Genomic DNA, 13,075 nt, shown 5'->3' with positions numbered 1-13,075 from the left:
CTTGTCGGTGGATTTATACAGTGAGTGCCTTATGAAAGGGTAGATTGGACCCCCTCTTACTGTCTCTGTTGCCCTCTTTTTGCCACAGCAAGAAGGCCTTTGCCAGCCTTTCAGTCTTGAACTTACCAACATTCAGAACCAGGTGCCAACAAAATTCTGTCCTTAAAATTGTGTGTGTGTGTGTGCGCGCGCACGCGTCCACTAGGGATGGTTCTGCCAGGCTGGTGTGTACAGGTCTGGTCTCCCTGGGGCACTCTACCACTGAGGATAACCCCAACTCTTTGTGTTTATTTTGAGACAGGGTCTCACTGAGTTGCCCAGGCCAACCTCAAGCTTCCTATCCTCTACCTAGCCTTCCAAATTGCTGGGGTCGCTGCACCACTGTACCTAGTAAAACTGAACTATTTAATACTGTTGAAATGTTAGTGGGTTGGTCATGAATCACCCACCTGTGGTATTCTGTTATAGCAGCACAAAATGGACTAGGACGTACAGTTAAGTACAATTTAAGAATCTCATCATTTATTTTGATATTATATCCTCCTAACTTTTTCTTGCTAAAATGTCCTATCTTTTATGGCAAGGTGGTGATCCCAGATGGCCTATAATGCCTTCACTTGTGAAAAGAAAATGTTGGCCACCTAATGGCAGCCCCCCACATGTGTTCTGAAATCTTGGGGTCAATGGGACCCTTGGAGTCAATGGGTCTGTAGGCCCCTCCCAAATCTGATAATCCGCTGTTCTGCCAAGGACTGGTCTCCTTTCTGCAGTGAATTTGGAAGAGCTGATTTCCAGGTCACCTTGGCTCTGTCAACTTTTAAGAGGGGAGGACTCACAGGGACCAGCTCCTCCTCCCGGCCCTCAACCCGGGAGTCACCCAAGATTCCCTCTTCAGGTCACAGATCCTGGTCTCAGCAGCAATTCTGTAGTTTTTGGCCAGAGCAGGGGTGAAGCCAAGGGACCAAGCAGTTCCAGCCTTCTGAGTAGCTGAGATTGCAGGCTCAACCCACTTTACGTACGAAGTAACGGAAGAGTGGAGAAGTGAGGCAGCTCACCATCTGCACTGGCTGGTGAGTGGCGGGCCCAGAATCCACGTCCAGGCTCAAGTCCAGAGAATCACTCTCCCACCATCTCCTTGGAAAGTGGGCTGCCGAGAGCACCTGCTGAACCCTGGAAGGTGGGCCTGGGCCAGGGAGCTTTGGCACCTCCCCCCAGACACAAAGGGGACATTTGCTTGCTGCCCTCAGGAGTGCTGCTTTGGTCCTACAGGAGCTGAGCTGAGTGACATGCCCTGTCCCGCCCCACAGGCTTGCTCCGTGCCTCTGGCTTCCTCGTGCTCCTGTGCTGAGCCATCTTTGTGTGTCGCCAGACTGGAGCACCCTCTCCGTGTGTTTGTCTTCAATTCTTCTGAGAGGAAGAACCAGGTTGTGCCTATGGGTCAGGTGATCGGGGGTGAGGGGCAGCACAGTCCTAACCTGTAGCTTTTATCAAAGGAAAGCCCTGGAATGTGCTGGGGATGTTGTTGGATCTTGGAAGCTTCTCTGAGGGTCCAGGGAATTGGCAGGGACCTCGCAGAGCCTGGGCAAGCATAGCCTACGGAACCCAGATGCTCAGGGCTGTGGACACCATGGAGGAATAAGACCTGCCCTCTGTCCTTGAGCTCCCCACCATTAGAGGGAGAGACTGACCCACAAGCAAGATTTGTTACCTACCCAGGATACCATGTGGCCCCGGTGCAGTGGGCCACAGAGGGGATCTCATTATTCCTGCCTGAGGAACTGTAGGGAGGGCGGGTCTGGGACAGTCACTTGAGCTGATATTAGGTGGTAAGGAGGTAACTATCTAGGGGATGGAGGTGGCCTTTCACTACTAATGGTGGACCTCCTCCACATTGGCATTCTCCATCTCTTAGCGTAAGACCTTCCTATGCACTGGCAGCCCAATACATTGACATGTGTCTAGGAAGAGACCTGTGGCATCGACTTGGCCCCTGGTCCTTAAACTTGAGCCTGGAAGATGTGGTGAAGTAGGCTGCCATGCCCACCCCTGAGCTCTGGCCGAGGTCTCTGATAGGGTCTGAGGATCTGTACTTCCAACACATCCTCAGAATTGTTGCTGCCCATGGTTGAGGGATCATGCCATGAGGATACTGCTCTGCCCAAGCCTCTCATTTTGTTTAGAAAGAAATGGAGACTGGAGCAGCTCCTCCCAATGGCCCAGGAGCAGGAGCAGAGAAATGGCCAGACCTGCCTCCAGACTCCTCTCTACTCAGCCCTTGCCCACAGTCCGGTGTCAGCCTGCCACCTCTGGGACCAAATGCCCCAGGGCTGCTGTTCAGAGAACAGCCCTGTATGAGGGCCTTGAGAGGCCAGCATGACCTTGAGCAGCAGCGAGTCCCCCACTGGCCTGGGAGGGGAATACTGTCCCGTGGCTGCCTGGCCCATCTGCCAGGCCAACCGCTTGCCACTAGGTGTGCTGCCAGCCCAGCTTCCCCAGTGACCCAGTGTGGTCTGGCACCCAGCCAGAAAGGGCAGCAGGGCCAGCCGGGAGCGGGAGGCTTTGGCAGAATGGCAGTGAAGAGCATCCACTGGGTCACTTTGTGTTCCCTGCAGGGGGATGAGCAGGAGTCTGTCCAGATACCTGAGGTGTGCCAGGTCTCCACTCCAGCTGACAGACATTTGGGGGGACTATCTCCAAGTGCCACAGTCTTGGGAAGGGAAGACCTTAAGCTGGCCATCCTCCTGACCCAGCGCAAAAATGATTTTAACCGTTTGAAGGAAATTTCAGGCCCCAGGCAGGCCAGTCCCCAGATCAGAGCTTCCCCAGGCAGGCTGTTCCTCCCGCCAGGGACTTCCCTAGGACCGGGGGGACTCCTGGTCACTGGATGTGCTCCTCACAGGTGTCCCTATGTGGGGATCTCTTCTATTGCTCAATTCATGACCATGACCATTTCCCACTGTCTGTCTGTGTCTCGCTCTGGGAACTCTGACTCCAAAGCGTGCAGAGATCAAGTTCAGACCAGGCCTGGTGCAGACTGGGCTGGCTCCTCACCAAGACACTGGCGACCTTTTAGCCAGCATGAGCTTAGAAAAGGCTTCCTGCCGTGACTGGTCTGGACCTCCCGCCTGGACACCTTCCATCAGGTGGGTCACTGAGGGCCACCCACCAGCAGCCTGGGGAGCTGAGAGAGGTGGGGAGGGGTGGGGAGGTCCAGGTCGATGGCTCTGCGCTCACGGTCTGCGAGTCGTTGGCATTGCCTTTCCCACCCTCCCTGCCCTGCTTCCCCACTGCCCTGCAGGAACTTGAAGAGCTGGAGCCCTGGCCCCACTTCAAGGATGATGGCTTTCCAGTGGCAACATCATGGAGACTTGTCCAAGAAGGAAGGAGCACCCACTGACTGCATGCTTGACCCCCCAGCAGTTAAGGGCAGCAGTGGCCCGGGGCTGGCTGGTTTGCCTTGTCCTGGGCATCCACGTGCAGGCTGCTCTTTAGCAAGCAAGTTCCTGCTAAAGCTCGGCGTGATGCCACCACCGGCCCAGGCACAGGGAAGAGATAGGTCTTGGGCAGTTGCATAACTGCCCTGAGGTTTCCTCATCTGTTAAGTGGGGATGGTAAACTGTCTATTTACAGGAGTGTCGTGGGGATTAAGGAGATGGTGCTTATATAAATACTTGGCCAAGGAGCCTGATAACTACTCCAAAAGTATCTAAAAAGAAGCTGCCCTGTGATAGGGAAGCTCACCAGCAAACTAAGGAGCACCAGGAGAGATCAGAGAGGAGTCAGCCCTCCACAGCCCTGGGTTCTGCAACCACTACTGACTGAAAAGGCACACAGAAAATTAGGTCTGCAACGTTGTCGGTATTCCCCAAACAATGCCGTACAGTAACTATTTACACAGCATTTACATCACATTAGGCATGGTAGGCTATCTAGAGATGATATAAAGTGTGAGAGAAGATATATGTAGATTATATGCAAATGCTCCATTTTATATAGGCACTTGTGGTACTATGGGTTTGGGTATCCTTGGGGTCCTGGAAACAGTCCCCTTCCAATGAGCTAACAAAGCCACTCAGAGGGGGAGGTCAATGAAGGTCTTGAAGAGGAGATCAAGAAAATGCAGGCAAATAAGAAAATGGAGGGTAAGGAACATGTTTGGGCTGCAGAATTTCAATGACATTTAGAGATGGCCCTTCCAGGGAGTGGAGCTGACCTCCTCTGCCCCTGAGTGCGCGCTTAGAGCCACAGAGTGGAGGGGAGAAATCGGTGGTGGAGAAAGCTTGCAGACATCATTTTACCCAAGGGATGGGGTAAACTGACTCAGCAGTGATAACCTGTGCAGACATTGTACAGGCTCTGATCTGGGGAGACAGAAGCCCCTCACCTTCCTGTTACTCTTACCAAAAAGGCAGAATTGCAGTCTGATCATGAGAGAACATCAGAAAAATCCATGCTGAGGACACTCTACAAAATGCCTCAGCAGGACCTTTCCAAGGGGTTGAGGTCATGGTCATGGAAAACTAGGAGGGACCGAGGAAGCCTCTTGGGTGAGAGGAGGCCCTATGGGTGGACACATAACAGGTCCTGGGCTGACCCTGGAAATGGAAAGTGCACTGGTGGGATGCTGGTGGAGGCTGGGTAAAGCCTGTGGCTTGGTTGGTAGTCTTGTACAATGTTCACTACTTAGTTTGACAAATGTGCATGATTATGAAAGATGCTAACTGCAGGGAACCTGGGTGAAGGGTACATGGGACTCTATTTTTGCAGCTTCTCAATAAAATATAAAATCAATCCAACATGCAAGGATTTTTTCCAAATAATGCCCTGTAAGAGATGACTCAAGAGTAAGCTCTTCAGGTAGCGCGCGCATGTGTGTGTGTGTGTGTTTGTGTGTGTGTGTGTCCACGTTTTGTGTAAAAGAGCAGAACGTACATGCTATACTGGGCCAGAGGGGCAGGTGTGGAGATTTGGGGGGCCTGTAAGTGACCAGATCCAAGAGTAGGAAGAAGGATGCTGGAGGTTGGAGGGAAAGACTAGGGCCAGGGGCGGGAAGACTCCGTATCGAGCTGTGTTAAGGAGCTTGGATTTCCAAGAAAGGGGTGGACAGCACCAGCCAGGGCAGATACCCCAACTCTCGGGGAAGCCAGCTGCCTGATTTGCCCAACCAGCAGCTTTTTGTAGCATGGGCCTGTCCCTGACTGCCCCCCAGCCCCAGTCTACTGAGGCCTCCTGTTCTTTAAGAGTTCAGCAAAATCACCACCACAGGGCACAGCCCATGTCCACTTGGAAATGCCTCCACCAGTATCCGCAGGGATTTCTCTCCTTGTCACCGTGGCTCTGAGCACCTGTTCAGGCTGATTTTCCTCCTCATTTCTGGGTCTCATCTGGGAAGTGGCCTAATCCCTTCAGGGTCAAATGTGTGGACAAGGAGACTGAAGGTCAGGATGAAGGAGGAGTATATTGGATGGCTTAGCAGGGATAGTCCTGTCCTAAAAAGCCCGGACCTTCTATCCTCAGGGGAGCTCCCTCCATGTGTGTTGTGCCCCAGATCCTCCCCCTCTTCAAGGTCCCCCCCATCAGTTAACTCTGCTTCACTGGACCCCATAGCTGTCAGGGCCTGGGGCTGTTTCCACCACAGTGACCCCTTGGCTAGGGAGGGGGTGGTCTCTCTTCAAAGAATCATTCTGCAGTCTGCTCTCAGACCTCCCTGTAGGAACAGTGAATAGGACTAGGATTGTGATAGGTGGATGGCTTACCCCCTGGCAGTGAGTTCTCCAGTGTGAGGTGTACTTGAGCCAGGCTGGGCAGAAACCCATAGGGACACAGAGGAGATCCCCACCTTGGCCCAGCTGGTTGCTGAGGCCTGGGGGCCAGTCCGAGATCTTGGGGTTTTGGGTGGCACTCAGTCCTGGGCACTGGGTGCATGGTGCTGACAGACTGCATTACTCATACCTCTGTGCCCCTGGATCTGCTGCTGCATTCCACCAAGGGCTGGTCAAAAATATTTGGTAAAAATTTTTTCATCTGTGCTGAACATGCGGACTCCCCCTGGCCCCCACCATCATCATTCCCTAAACAATGCAGTATAACAATTAGCTTTATGTTGTGTTAGGTGTTCTAAGTAACCTAGGGATGATTTAAAGTCCACGGGGGATGAGCATAGGTTCCACACAAGTACCATGCCACGTAATGGAAGGGGCTCCAGCGTCGAGGATCTTGGTACTCTGTGTTCCCAGCCAGTGCCCGAGGACATCAAGGGATGGTGTACTAACCTGGCAGCTTGCTCTAGCGGACCTCGAAGGCCCTCCACACTGGAGTTGCCCACGTGATCATCATTGCCATGCTCCCAAGTCCCAGGCTGACTCCGGATCTCTATCCTGGGGTAAAAGTAAGCTCAGTCAGTGTGCGGAGCCTGCCAGGGAGTCATTCGAAGAGCACGCCCCTGCATGCACTAGGCTGGCAGCCCCAAGGCTGGCCTGACCCAGGGCCAGGGGCAGGAGCCCTGTGTTCCGTCTTCAGGACGAGCACTGCATCTTTCTTGGCCATATTCAGCAGCGGCACAGGCCCCACAGGTGTTGGGAAGCGCAGGGAGCTCCTGCAGGGCCTTACCCCAAGTGAGGCCCTTAGGAAAGACCACCTCCTCCACTGGCCTCCCAGGCTGCCTCCCACCGGGACCAGGTGGCTCTGGGGCGTGTTTGCTCCAAGGGCTTTTTACACCAGGCTCTGCCTGAGGCCTCTGGCCCTGCTGGCATTTGCAGGTCCCACCAGCTGGGCTCCAAAAGAGGCCTGGGAACCCAAGGAGGCTATGGGGTGGCATGGCCACGGGGGCTGGGACACTCTCCAAAGGCAGGGGTCTTTGACTGTGGGGTCCCAGGGGTCAGCCTGGCTCTGCTCCCAAATGAACCTCTGACCCCAGGGTTGTTGATACCAGGCCTGATCCCCAGGCCTGACCCCCAGGTCTGGGCTGTCTGAGCTCAGAGCCCAGCACATGTGGGCCAGGATGATAGTCCCTGTTCACATATTTACAAGCACTTCTCTCTGTTATCTCCTCATGATCACCCAGGAAGAGGCCGTTATCTCCACAGGTAAGCAGAGGAGGAGGCGGAGAGGCTGGGTAGGTCCGTCATCCTGCTGGCAGTGGGGCCAGGCCTCCTGAGCTCAGCCTGGGTCTTCTGGGATAACCTACAGAAGCAGGCATGGCCCTAAAAGCCCAATTCCATGGGCACTCTCCATGGCTTCGTAGGGTGACAGGAAGAGCTTTGGAGCTGCACATACCTGACTGCTGACATTTGTCTTCACCACGTCCAGCCCTCTGCCGCAGGCCTATGGGATCAGCACGTGGAAGTCGGGGGCTGGAAGGATGTGCACCCCATGCATCCAGCCAGACACCCAAAAAGGCAGCAGGGGGTGAGTCTTAGAGGAGTGGCAGCAGTCCTGGGCACAGGGAGTGGGGAGGACAAGCTGGGCTGGAGGGAGATCTGGGGACAGTGGGCAGCTGCTCAAGGCATGATTGGGCTGCTCCTGCCTCACAGAGGTCACCTGGTAGAAACAGCCTCAACCGTGGCTCACTGGCTGCTCCGTGTGAGGCTGACCCTCAGGGATGCACAGGGTATTCCGAGTGGCCAGGGATGTTAGGACTGCCGACATGGGGGCCAGTGGTCAGCCTGGCTCTGCTCCAGGGTGGAACCCCTGACCCCAGTTTTGTTGATCCCAGGCCTGACCCCAGATCTGAGGACACTCTGGTGCTTGCACAGATGTGGCAGGGCACCAGGGCTGCTTGGCTGTTCCCACAGACACCTGAGTGAGGGCCCCTCGGTGGAGCCCTAGCTAACTGCACCACAACACGAGAGCACCAGGTGGGCCAGGACCCTGTGCAGACAGACATTTTTTGCTCAAAAAAGATGTATAAAGGAAGAATTTGCCAGTGAAGTTGGTCCCTTATACATTTGGGACTTGATTAATAACATGCTCTAAATTCGTGCCACAGACTCCCAAAACACCATTCTTACCACTGGGAAATAGGAGCTTATTAAGACGCACTGATGAAGATAAGCACAGAGCTACTGTGTTGACCACTGTCTGTCCCACAGGGTGTGCCACACATTGGGACACACACACACTTTGCCTCCGCTTCACTGAATTTTTTTTTTTTTTTTTTTGAGTGCTGGGGATTGAACCCTTGCATAAGCTAGGCAAGTGCTCTACCCTCTGGGGCAGGTGGAGGCACCTCAGGATCCCTGGTGAATGAGATAGCACCCATTTCCCACCCGAGGCTGGCAGCCACTTCAGCTGGGGTGGTCCCAGGATGTCCCTTGAGAGCAAACCGTCCTATGATGAGAACTGCCTTTTAGATGCGTGGTCAGACTTTCCGGCTCAGTTGTTTGGGAGCAGGGGTTGGAGACCATTCAATTCCCATCCCTCTGGTTTCCTGGCTCCAGTTCACAGAGCACGGGAGGCAGGAAGGGAGGGCTCTTGGCTGGCAGGTTCCTCTGGGAGGGGACAGGTGGGAAGCCGGTGCTGGGAGCTCTGTGTCACACAGGGGCTCCCTGAGGGCTTTGTTTTGCTCTTGCTCTGAGAAAGTCCCTCCCTGGCCACTGGAAGGGCTGGACTTCCCCTGCAGAGGGCACACCCAGGTCAACTGCCCTAGTAGACCACAGCAGGCGGCGGGGGGAGATGGGGAGTGGGTGACCTGCAGAGACAGGCTCCTCTCTGGCCAGCCTCCACTTCCCCTCCTGGGATGAGAGGAGTGTGCTATGTGGTGGGAAAGAGGTGGCCGAGGAGCAGCTCAAACAGCCTGGGTGGGCTTCCCCAGCCTCTGCATCCAAGTGCCAGGTGGACGCCTGGTGCCCTCAGGTCGACTGGGAGTGGGCTTTGAGAGCATTTGTCCCCAAATGGTCCCGTTCATGGGGGTTCCCACTCCTCCTTTAGGGGTACGGAAGGCAAAATGACCCTACCCCATCCAGAAAGTAGACGTGGTCCTCATTCATTCATTTCAACAGGCCCTTGCTGAGGGCCAGCCCTGACCTTGTCCTGCACCCTTGCTGCCCTCTCCATGCACCACCCAGAGTGCAGGTGGGATCCAGGCCAAAGGAGCTGCAAGGAGCAGGGGGCACCCGAGGCAGAGAGGAGCCCTGGGGTCAGACCCCGCCTCCCAGGCAGGCTTGAGCTGAGCATTGAAGGGGAGAGGGAAAGAAAGGCTGAGGGGGTGTTTGTGGGGGAGGCCTTGGGGAGAAGAGACAAGAATGGGTGATCAGGAGGCCTGGAGCATGACGGGAATGACCCCAACAGTCCTCAGGTGACAACTGGCCGTTGGAGACCAAGAGGAGGCCTTGCTGGGACTTAAGGAGGGGAATGTGCCATTCCCGTGCAGTCTGGGGCCATCCTCCCACCACGCATGCGCATCCGGCCAGCAGGCGCAAAGCTGAGCCTGGGAGACAGTCTGGGGGCTCCCGCAGTGACTTCCACCAGGAAAAATGGGGCTGCCCTAGTTTTCTAAGCTGAAATGAAGTGGCTTAAAACAACACACATCTGCCATCTCTCTGCTCCTGGGGTGGGGGTCTGGACCCGCCTAGCTGGGTCTCCAGCTGGGGCAGAGCTGTCGGTGGGCTGCGCTCTCACCCTGGCCTTTAGGAAGAAATTTGTCCTCTCCTGGCGGCCGTGGGCGGGAGCCACCCTTGGGTCCTGAAGCTGGCCTGCAGCCTCCACGTGGCCCTGTCTGCGGGCAGCACGACAGGGAAGCACTCTTCAGGGCCCTAGGAAGAGCCTAAGCCGATTGGGGGAGTGACATCACATTTAGCATGCCCCATTGGCTAGAGGCGAGTCACAGGTCCCACCCACCCTCACAGGGGAGGAGCTTAGTCAGGGCCTCAGACCACCTTTGCACTCTGCCTAACCCGGGAGCCTCCACCTCTGGATCTGTGTACACGTCCTTCAAATTCCATGGATGCCTGAAAAGAAGGTCTTATACACAAACCCCCACACCAGGGGAGCCGCTGGTGGGCCCAGGCTTGGAGCTGGGGGATTAGGAGGCCGCAGGGAAGCTGCTCCAGGCTCTTCCCCAGGTATCTGTCTGTGTCCACTAATTTACCTGAGCCCAGAAAGGCTCAGCGGAGGCCCAGGACTGGCCCCACTGGGCCCTCCTCCCACCAGGTGGCCCAAGCCAGACAGACATAATTCTTCCCTCCTGGCACAGTGAGTGGTTGAGGGCGGACCTGGCCAGAAGCCAGACTCTGGGACTTCTGTCCCCCACTCCCACCCCCAGTGGTACTGGGGATTATTGAACTCAGGGGCACTCTACCAATGAGGAACACCCCTGGTCCTTTTTAATTTTTATTTTAAAATATGGTCTCACTAAATTGCTGAGGCTGGCCTTGAATTTGCTCTCATCCTCCTGCCTTAGCCTGCACAGTCAGTGGGATCACAGGTGTGCACCACCATGCCCAGCTTTCTCCAAGGATTTCTGCTGGGACTGGCAGGAGTGATGAGCTGGAGGGAGTCCCTGCCCGCCAGGACCACAGGTCTGGCCACCGGGAGAGTCTGTCAGCAGCAGGAGAGACCCGTGGCATAACAGAGGGCGAAGCAGAGATGGGTGGCCCAATGGCTCCTTCAAGCCCCTGGTTGCAGCCAGGCCCTCAGCCATGGGCTCCCCAACAGCACGAGCAGACCCCTTCCCCCTCGCTTTCAAACATTTTTTTTTCTTTAGATGACTTGGGCCTTCTGACCCTCACCACTGTCAAAGTGTCCAGGTGAAAGTGCTTTCATTTCCCAGTGTCCATCCCTGAGGCCTGGGCAGGGCAGAGGAGCTGGACTCCAACCCGTCTCTGTTGGCACTTCCCCAAGGGCAACAGCTGGCAAGTGACAAAGAGGGTGGCCCCCCACCCCAGCACAAGGTGGGGACACTCATTAAGAAAGTGGAGGCTGTTCCCATGCTCTTCAGCCACCGTGTTTTACAAACACCTTTAATAAGTAAGATATGCTCTACGGCTGGGCATTGTGGAACATGCCTGTAATCCCAGTGACTCGGGAGGCTGAGGCAGGAGGATCATAAGTTTGAGGCCAGCCTCAGCAACTTAATGAGGCTCTCAGCAACTTAGTGAAACCCTGTCTCAAAATAAAAACTTTGTTTGTTTGTTTTTGTTTTTTTTGTTTTTTTGGTACCAGAGATTGAACCCAGGGCACTTAACCCCTGAGCCACATCCCTAGCCATTTCACACAGATGGTGTGGGCACTGTTCCCTCCGGGCCCAGGACGTGGGCATCCTGTTCCATACAGGACTCTGGTCAATATTCCCTCAGGAAGCCCAGGGCTGAGCTGATGGAGGGGCTCCTGGAACCCCCTCTTCTCTTGCTCTGGCCTTAAGTACAATGCCCTGGCTGCCCTGCACCTGGAGCCTGGCCACCACCTCCCGCCTTCTCATGGGTGCGAGGCAGACTGCGTCCGTTCTGCAGCCGAGGAGCCCGTCTCCACCACTTTATAGGAAGAAAAGAGAGAAGAGGCTCCGGAGATCTGGGGCTTGGAGCCAGATTCAGTTCTTTCCACCCAGAACAGCTCTGTGACGGTCAAAAACCATGCTTGTGACTGCCACATTACCTGCTGGAGCTTACACACCGTCTGTGAGCCGCTGACCTCGTTCTGTGTAGGGCTGGCTGTGCTGGAGGGAGAGCCCGGCAGGGTACTGGACCTGCTCCCCATCTCCCCATGAGGATGGCCATATTCCTTCTCATTTCCATGTTTCTGCCTGTCTTGTGGCTGGCTTGAAGTCATCCATGACAGGAATGTTTACACCAAGAAATGGCTGCTCCCTCAACCCCGCCCCTGGCAAAGAGCTGCTTGGGAAACACCAGCGCTGGAGGAGACCTAGCGAAAAAGGCTGGGATGTTGGAGCAGGGTTTAGTTACCTATTACTGAGGAATAAGCCGCCTCGACACTCATGACTCACTATTTCTCCTGGTTCTGTGGGCTCCCTAGGGTGGGCTGCTGCATGACTGCTCAGGACCGCTCTCGCAGCTGTGCACACGGCCTTCCCTTCCAGAGGATGGTCTGGCTTCCTCACAGATGGCCTCTGGGTTCCAAGAGAGCATGAAGCTTCCAGGCCTCTGAAGACACTGGTGCAGCCGCATTTCTGCCATGTTCCCCTGGTCAAGCAAGTCCCAAGACCTGTCCAGATTTAGTTGGGAGGGGAGACAGACTGTGAGTGGTGAGAGGTCCCCTGGGGGCCACGGATACAGCAGTCACTCACAGGAGATGAGGAAGGCAGACTCAGCTCCAGTCGATGTGTGTGGAAACGTACCTGTGGGCGGGGCCGTGTGGAAGGGCATTGCCAGCCCCGGTGTACGGAGGAGGAAGACAGGGGACGCTTAGGACAGTTGCTCAAGAGACCCGTCCTCCTCACGCCTCCTGCCAGCGGGAGATGACACTTGATCCTGGGTATGGGGGCACCTCACCCCTTGGTCGATGTGGTGTGTCAGGGTCTCAGGGAGGTTTTACAGTCTGGGCATCTCTGCCAGGAGTTCACAGGACTGGCAAGAGGCTGGGTGTCTTTTTGGTGAACAGTCTGGGCAAGAGGCTTGGGTGGACATTTGTCATGTTCTGGCTGCCCAGGAACACCCCTGTCTTCTGTGCAGTTGATGGTAGCTGGACGATCAGCTTCCTGACCCAGAGGTGGCATGCGGGGGGGAGAGCGGGCACTTGTGCAGTACTGGCACGGGCATTGCTTTTGGAAGCATGGCATGAGCCCCGTTTCCCAGGCTTGCTACAATTTTGTGACCCCCAAGAGCTTGTTGATAAACTCCTTGTTTGGTTTAATCAGCCAGAAAACGAAAAGAAACAAACAAACAAGACACTTGCTCAAGGTCCCACAGCTCTGGGCGGCTGCTGGTGGTCTTCGAGGCCGAGGAAGGGCTTCCTGTTCTAGGCGCCCCTGGCCAAGGCTGGTGTGGTCAGGGACGCTGGGTCTCTGAAGGGCGTGACTATCAGCTGGAGGGAAGGGCCTCCTGATACCTGAGAAGAGGAAACTCTCGCTGAAGATAGGGACAGCGAGGCCTGCTGGCCAGGTCACTCCCTGGCCTGTCCTCCT

Source organism: Marmota flaviventris, chromosome 14 (genome assembly GCF_047511675.1).
Source record: "Marmota flaviventris isolate mMarFla1 chromosome 14, mMarFla1.hap1, whole genome shotgun sequence".
In the NCBI taxonomy this organism is placed as follows: domain Eukaryota; kingdom Metazoa; phylum Chordata; class Mammalia; order Rodentia; family Sciuridae; genus Marmota; species Marmota flaviventris.
This window is presented reverse-complemented; position numbering follows the sequence as displayed.